Below are 9,168 nucleotides of genomic sequence, written 5' to 3'. Positions count from 1 at the left end.
GGTCTAAAACAATCCCCAAGAGCTTGGTAATCCAAGTTAAGTTATGTTCTTTTTGCTTCAGGGTTCAAAAGGAGTCATGGTGATTCTTCTATGTTTGTTCGAAATGGAAAAATGGGAAGACTCATAGTCTTGATCTATGTTGATGATCTTATTATTATTGGAGATAGTGACTCGGAGATTCAAGCCTTGATGATCTACTTAACTATTACTAGACCTGATATCACTCATGCTGTTAGTCTAGTCTTACAGTTCATGCACTCTCCACATTCATATCATTTGCAACTTGTTAAGCGTATCTTTCGGTATCTTAAAGGCTCTGTGACTAAGGACATTCTCATGAAAAAGCATAGTCATTTTAAACTTGAAGGATATACAAATTCTGATTGGGCAGGAAATGTTCTTGATAGAAAATCCACAACTGGTTTTTGTACTTTTGTTGGTAGAAACTTGGTTACATGGAAAAGTAAAAAACAATATGTGGTTGCTAGATCAAGTGCAGAGGCTGAGTACAGGGCAATGGCTTCAGCTGCATGTGAACTCATCTAGTTAAAGACTCTTCTCAGTGATCTTGGCATTATTGTATCTACTCTCATCATCTTACATTGTGATAACCAAGCTGCAATGCATATTGCTGCAAATCTTGTGTTTCATGAGAGAACCAACCACATTGAAGTGGATTGTCATTTTATTCGAAATCAAGTTCAGTGCAAGCTTCTTTCCACTGCATATATCAAGTCTAGTGAGCAGCTTGCAGATGTGTTTACAAAGATTTTGCCAACTCCTCAGTTTGGTTATCTATTGTTCAAGCTTGGCTCTAGAGCCTCTCTTGATCTAGCTTGAGGGGTGAGTATTGAAGTATGGTTGTTGATTATGAAGTTTGCAGGCTTATATGCAGTGATATACATAGGTTCGCATGGGATGCAAGCACAGCTGCAGCCCTCTAGATTTTGGTTGTCGTTTGTTCCCGTTGTTGTCGTTCTCAGTTAATGGAAAGGTAGTCGTATGCTCCTCTTTGTATCGTCCTCTTTCGAATCAGTGCATTAAATGCATAATCATGGGTTGTTGGCTTCTCTCCTTGATATCAATTTTGTTGTTTACAAATTGATCTCCTTCCCTTGTTTTCTGGTTCTGTACATGCTTATGTTAGATAGATAGTCGTTGTGTTTAGTCTTAGATATAGGTGGAGTCAGTGAGATGGTCCCTAATTGAACCTTGGTTGATTACTATCTATGAGCTCACTTCATGGACAACTTTTTTTAAAGGGTTATGTTTTTGTGCAACGATGTCTTTTCCCAATGTATACCGTCCATGGAGCATTGCCTAGCCTTTTATTTTTGAGTTTCCAATTATGTTGTGGTTAGAGACAAACTCTATGATGTAATAATACCAGTATGAACTCGGTCTTCCCATCCTCTTAGTATGTGCTAATGTTATATTATGTATTTGTGTAATTTACTCATTCCCAGAACAATGGTATGGATTATTATTCGATCTCAACAATTTAAATGTGATTATGGATTATTATTCGATACATACAAATTTGAGGTAAAGTTATAGTTTTCTTTAAAAAAACACCAACAAACAAGTGAATTTTAGCTGAGAAAACACCAATGTGCAGGAGTTTAAGTAAAAAAATCCGTCGAACGATGGTCATCTTCTAGCAAAAGCAGAATGTAACAATTGATAATTATCTAGCTGACACTCCTGTTCTTAAGGTCCACTCTGTGAAAGCAAGTCGACCACATAGGCTGACTGAGTACATCAACTTTGAGGTCCTGCAAGTGACCCAATCCAATGTTGTTAATCGCTTCAATGTTGACGGGTCGCATTGGCTCTTTAGAATCTTCGCCGCCTGTTAAAAAAAGGGGAACTTGATTAGGCAACAGATGGGATAAATTTTCCCGGTAAAATTGAAATTGAAATCAGCGTTTAAGGTTTAATAGGCCCAATTGAATTTTATCCTGACATTACGGCCCAATATAATATACGGCACCACTTAACGGGCATGACTGCTGATATGTTTAGTGAAGCCCTCGAAGTCTACAATACATGTTTCCTACAACCGCTTCCATATGATCCAGTTGGTCTACAATTTACAAAAAATCGAACCAAGCCTTTAACAAGATACGAACACCGATAAATATAACCATACATTACTTGCAGACCAGGGTAATGGATCCCATTATTGTAATAGATTCTCGACTGACCTTGGCACCTCGACGGGGATTGATCTATCTGGCTCACATCCTAGTGACTCACTATTGTCATCCATATCGATCTACCCTTCAACCTCCTGTACATGTCAAATTGCAGCTGTTGTGAGTACACAGTCTTTTTTGACTGAGCTCAAATCAATTAATAATTGTACATTAACGAAGTCATGTAATAGATGCATGCAGCATATATTGTTTGCTTCAATTCAGTTAGATTAGTCATATTCTACATATATATAACCCGTCCGCTGCTTAGATCTTTGTACATGCTCTACATGTAAACACAAACAACCAGTAATCTTGTTTGAAAAACCAATGATGGTTGATATTTCAAAACAAACACACATGTCAAAAACACCCACTAGTAATCCGCTGAAAAACAGGTCCTCTTACTATGGAAAACATAATGTTTGGGAAATAACTTCAGCTATGATCCATGCGGCCGAATGCTAATACAAGCACAGGTTAGAAAGCAAAGTTCCTTTTAAAAAACGTGGCGATGCTGAAAGAACCCCCCCCCCCCCCCCCCCCCCCCCCCAATCTTTTGTTTGAAGGAATGGTCATCATTTCTATTGTCTCATTTGTTTCAGTAGCATACACAGAAAGATTAAACAAGGAGAGAATATATTCTCTATACCTTTATCGTGCAAAAAACAGAAGACGACAACAGTTAAGAACAATTCTTCAACATATGATATGATATCTACTTTTGCAGGAGTGAATCTCTGTGTTCAGCCTGTGGGAGATCTGTGATCTACCTCTCTCTCTCTCTCTCTCTCTCTCAATGTGCCGCTGAAATTTTGAGCATTAAAAGATGCATCATAGAATGCACCCGATCTTGAAGAGTCGAAGAATATTTTTGGTTACGTTTCGAGACGGAAGTGGGTTGCGTATCAAGGTCTGACATATTTATGTTAAATGCTTAGACATTTGAAAACAAAAATTTATGACAGTTAAAACGGAAAGTAGGAAAATTATAGTTAAATCATATATAACAAACATTAGTGTATGCATAAATAGTAAAATGAAGGAGCTGCAAATGGAAGTACCCTTGTACATTACTAAAATGATCGTAGGCATTCTAATGTGCATTCATCCCATTATGATCACATGATCATATAATTGAAATTGTCCTTCCTCTTACACATAACAAATTACTGGAGCTAAGTTACCATTGGAGAGCATATAAGAGAATCAACAAAAACTCATTTAAAACTTAAATAATCTATATTATAGAGCATATAAGCCGTTGTTGTAAACCAATCTAAAGACTTCTTTCATTTTAGCATTCTATACTTTTTTAATGACTAATGAATTAGGTATATTCAAACTTTCAAACTTTCTAACCAATCATATTCAAATTACCGATCGTCCTGGAAAAAAGCAATACCGTGAATTCAAGTTCGACCTTCAGTTCTTGATAGGAAATAATTATTTTGTTATATAAATGTAGTATTTATAATGTCTTTAATTATAAAAGTTATTGCATAGTAATGACTTTGTTGTGACATTTCATATGAGTCTAATATTTGATATGTTAATAATTTTGTGATTAATTTTTTTTTTAGTATGATGTATACCTATATGTGTTATTAGTCAGGTAAATGAACTAATTTATTGATAACCTCATCAAAACCATACTTGAAAATATATTCCAAGTTAGGAAAAAGAATACTAGGAATTGAAATACAACAACATAAACAACTGATAGGAGCGCTTTGTGCGACGTTCTTAACATGTTTTTACCTCCATTTGTACTTTGCTTAGTCCTTATTGTTGTATTATTAAGTCATTGAGTCGTAGTAAGAGTCTTAGGCGGTATTGGATGCATTTATATGCTTACATGAGTTACAAACGCAGAATTGATCTACAGTCCTAGTTTGAGTAGGAATCTTTGTAGGACTAGGAAACTAGTTAGACTAGGAAACATATCATTTAGGAAAGTCCTACGTGAACTGAAACTCTTTTTGCGAAACTTTCCTAAATGAACTTTCATGTTCTAATAACTTACTTGTTCTAGTAAATTTCATTTTTGCAAATTAGAAACTTTTCTAATCTAGCTGAGCTCATATATTACATGTGTTTTTTTTAAGACAACAATCGTCTAGATTAGGACATAATTTTCAAAACTAATTATTTCTTACTTATGATTTTATTTTCTTATTTTCAGATTGGATTTAAGAGATAATACTAGAGAAAATAAAGGAGAAACCATGCACATGGAGTCTTATCATCAACAAGTCATGCAACAATTAAATAGAAGATGATCATTAATAGAATAAAGCATAGCATGATTTAAGGGATTAAAACATGACATTATAATAGGAAGTAAGAGAATAAAGGAGAGAGTTGTGCAATAAACAAATTAGAGGCAACATGTCATTATAATAGGAAGAACGAGGCAACATCAAAGTTCAAACCATGCAAGCCTACTCTCCCTCTTTCCTCTATATATACAAGGCTTCACCTCTCAAATAAATCACTTCTCCTTAGCATTCAAGAGCCAAACTCTACCAAAACACCACCATAAACTTCCTTCACAAATCAGCCAAGCCATCCACCTCAAAACCATCATCATCTCCACCGAGTATCAACTATTGCAGCCGTATCTCTAAGGTTCCTACAACGTGTGATTCTCGCAACTCATCTTCATGGCTTCGTTTATTCGTGTTAATCTACAATTCTTTGTCTATGAAGATTGTAAGTTGTTATTTTGGTGGAAGTATTGGTTTTGTATTTATTTCAGAATTTTCAGATTGTATTTGATATGCTTTTGAGACTATGTCGAATTTATGTTTTTATAATTATTGAAGTTTGTATTTCTATTGTTGTGTTTTACTCTTCTTTTATTTGCTCTTAGATAATTTTCAGATATGTGCATACGAATTTAGTGCTTGAATGCAGTCCCTAAGATTGTATTTAAGTGCTATCTTCATCATGCATATTGACACAAATAGAATCATGCCCTAAATAGGTTCGGTTTGTGTTAATTAAAGTGGGAAATTCTGGAAATTTACATGTATCCCATGGTGAGTTACACCACCGTGAAGCATGTCTTCAACAAAGATTTGGTGCTTAAATGTAATCTTGTTTGATTTCTACCCTAAGTGTTGTTATTGATTGCATGAAATTTAGGTGAGACCCTAAGTCAACCTAAACGTCAATAGAAATCTTGCATGATTAGATGTTCCCCTAAGGCTCTAATTATATTGGTGTCTAAAAGTATGTAATCAGATGAATTAGAATGCATGATAGAACTAAACTTGTAATTATGTGGTGCATTGGCAAATTTGTTAACACTAATTAGTTTGGTAAAGAGAAGTCGATCATGTAAATAGTAATTTTAGTTTTATTTTATTAGGTAATAATCAATCTCAAACCCCTCATTATTTGTTAACACTAAAAGTTTAGAGTTCTCTTCAATTCTCCGGACTGAACGATTCATGCTTTTTCTATACTAACAATGACATTTTACATGGTTTATTATAGACGTTTTAATTAACGACCTATCCACAACAATATAAAATAAATTCATAAAATTAAAATTAACCTAAACATAAACTAATATTCTGGTAGATTAACGTCACTTCTACCGTAACCATCATTTCTCCTACCGTTTTTACCCGTTACAATATATATATATACATATTTATTTACATGTAGTCAACTAGTTTGACTAGCCGTTTATAATTAGTCAACTAGTTAAAAAATAAAAATTATTCGCAATTATTATTATAATTATATTAATTAAATTATTCAAACTAATAATTACTTTTTTTTTCAAGATAAAATTAGCCATCTTTTGTTGTTACAATATACATCTAGTCAAACTAGCTGTTTGTAACAACATTTTAATATTTGGCCTATGGTGGGAAGGCTAGTTTTTGGAGATAGGTTAAAAAAGTATCTATAATGGAATATGCTATATTTGGTAGGCTAAATAAATATGGCATTTCCCCTAGCGGGCGGGGGAAATTCTCTAATCATTCATCCCATTACAACCGGCAACAGCTATGGTGTCATATTGGTCGATATTGAATGGGAAACGTAAAATATTGAATAAAATTCTGCCCTAATTGTCGTGTACTGTAACGGTTATTGGGTAAATTGTACCACCAAAACTTCGAATACTATTAACCATGAAACATAAGGAGCCCATAACGATCTACATTAACATACCCTACTTAGTATTTGAGTTATAATATATTTTCCAAGTCAATTTTTTGTTTGAAGTTTACTAGCCCACATTATTTTCATCTTTTGTGCCACTTATAAAATTTATTATCAATCTAGTCCCACTATTAAAATGCAAGTTTTAAGACTCATAATAGTAAAACAACCCTAAAACAAAGTCAGCAATAACAGTAAAATCATAAGGAGGTAAATTAGGTTCGGTTGGAACAATACAGGTCCATAAACTTATTTGAAGTCAGCTACAAATTAAACTCGGATGTGATGTCAAATATATACATACTCAATTAATTTACCTCAAACTTATTTACAAATTGTGAATAATTGTTTTTTTTGTTAAAGGGACGGTTTAGGATTTAAGGCGCAAGAGGCGGTTCAGCCGCCAAGGGCCCTAATTGTCTCATAATCTTGTTTGTCTAAAAATTGTTTTTATGGGGGGGAGGGGGAAAATTGATGTTCATGGTCATCTTACCCAAAGTTTGGTTAATAATTGACGTGATTATCCTAATATTTCAAAGTATGCTAGTCACAATTGAAGGGAATTGCCGGATCATGATCTCAACACCTCTGACAAGTATTAGGTTAGTATTAATAATCACGTCGATTGGGTAAACAACATGAATATGAATGTATTTATGGGGTTTGGATGGTGTTATTAACTTAATATTACAAATTCCTGAAATTTTGTTGATTGGGAGGGTGTCCAAATCAACTTCCAACATGTTGATATCATGAAACATTTTATGATATATAAAGATAACGTTAAATTTATCTTAATTATCGAACCCAATTAATATATTTCAAACCTCATTAAGTTATGAACTGAAGTTTGAGACATTACTGAAGTTTGGAGTGATGGCGACACTGGAAGACATGCAATTAGCTTTCAAAGAGTTGATGACGGTAGTCAAGTCGTTGGAAGAGTCCTTCGGCAATCGAATGATTGCAGTTGAGAGAACGTTGGATAATGTGTCACAACTACAGTCGACACAGGGTCAGCGTCTGGCTGAGACCAACGACAGGATGAAGAAGTTGGTTCTAGGTGCTAATGAGCACGCGAATAATGCTCACTTAGAGTTCGCGGGCCAGGATGAGCGATTCAAGCAGATCAAAGAGGCGTTGGGAATCCGACGGACTGTCGCCGGGCTTTACGAAAGCCAGAACCATGACAAGCCTAATGTCACCAAAAAGGCTCGGGCCAGCAAGAAAGATATAGCCGTTATCAACAACGGCGCTGAAGGGGACGAGGCGAGAGGTGATGAGGTTGACAAATCAGATGATGAGCTTGTCAAACTGGCAAGGAGGAAGAAGGTGAAGGCTAAGAAGGGAAAGTTCACACTTGGAGGTTCCAGACGGTCGAACACTCCCGAGGTTGAAATTTTACAAAAGGCATTGGCACTCCTTCAACCAAGCGGAAGACAAGAGCGTCAGCATCAATTCCGTCGCGAGCGGCGAGAGGAACATCGAGAAAAGTCTGAGCATGGAGTAGGAGAAGGTCAAATCTTACCAAGGAGCAAGTTCAGAAGATGATCCAAGAAAGTGTGAGGACTATTCATGGCCATGCTGCCGCGAACATATCTTATACAAGTCCATTCCCGGAGGGGGTGTCAGCATGTCCTTGGCCTTCGGGTTATCGTCCAATCAAGTTCCAGACTTTCTTAGGAGAGGGTTCCGAGAACGCTGCTGAGCATATATCGCGTTTCCACAGTGATTGTGGGCCATATGCATCTGACCCTGTCTTCAAGATGAGGGCTTTTGGTTCATCATTGTCAGGACCGGCGCTATCTTGGTTTTCCAAGTTGGCACCAGGGTCTATTTCAGATTGGTCCATGCTCGAGACGATATTTAAAACAACTTTTGGAAGTGTTGAGCCTGAAGTGGATTTGTCATCTCTGACTTCCATGTATTAACAGCCAATGGAGTCAGCAGTGGAGTTCCTAAAGAGGTTCAAGGTGCAGCAAGCAAAGTGCAGAACACCGCTCACGGAACAGAATGCCATTCGGATCGCCATAAAGGGTTTGGAGACCCGTCAGCGGGCCAAACATCATGATACCTACTTTTCTAGCATGGTAGATTTAATGAACAAGGTAGGTTCTTACCAAGTGTTCCTCAGGGAGATGGAGGACAGTGCTACAGTTCCAAAAGGTCCACATGTGTCCTATCACCCTGGAACTTTGAAACCACGCTATGCAGTTCTATCCGGGACTAAGAGGGTTTCCACTATCTACTCGCATGTAGATCCTTTCTACACACCGTATCCATACGAAGAGCAGTGGGGTCGAGGAAGTAGATGATGAAGTAGCTGCTATGGAGATAGCTGGAAGACAGGCATTGAAGTCTAGGGCTTTGAAGATGTCTAGGGACCCTGTCAAGATTTCTACAGCAGCATTCACCAAACCCGAGTATGACTCGTTTACCTACAATGCTCACAAAGCTCCAGAAATTCTGGATGAGTTGTTCGCGAGTGGAAGAGTGAAGCATGACACTGCAATGCCTACCGCAGCGCAGATTGAAGGGAAGAAGTACTGCAAGTTTCACAACTTGTTCAATCACCACACAGCTGATTGTGTTAAGCTCAAGGATCAGTTGCAGACCTGGATTAACAAAGGAATGCTTGGGGTAGACACTGAAAGAGCTGCAGCTTGGGTCGATATTGATCCCTTCCCTACAATGTCAGTGGTAGAAGTTACACCATTGACAACACCGTTGAAGACTCATCGCCTATCCAAGTTTGCTGAGTACACTTATGATGCATCATTGGCTC

The sequence above is a fragment of the Argentina anserina genome, chromosome 3 (assembly GCF_933775445.1).
Source record: "Argentina anserina chromosome 3, drPotAnse1.1, whole genome shotgun sequence".
NCBI lineage: Eukaryota > Viridiplantae > Streptophyta > Magnoliopsida > Rosales > Rosaceae > Argentina > Argentina anserina.
Note: the sequence above shows the minus strand (reverse complement) of the source record.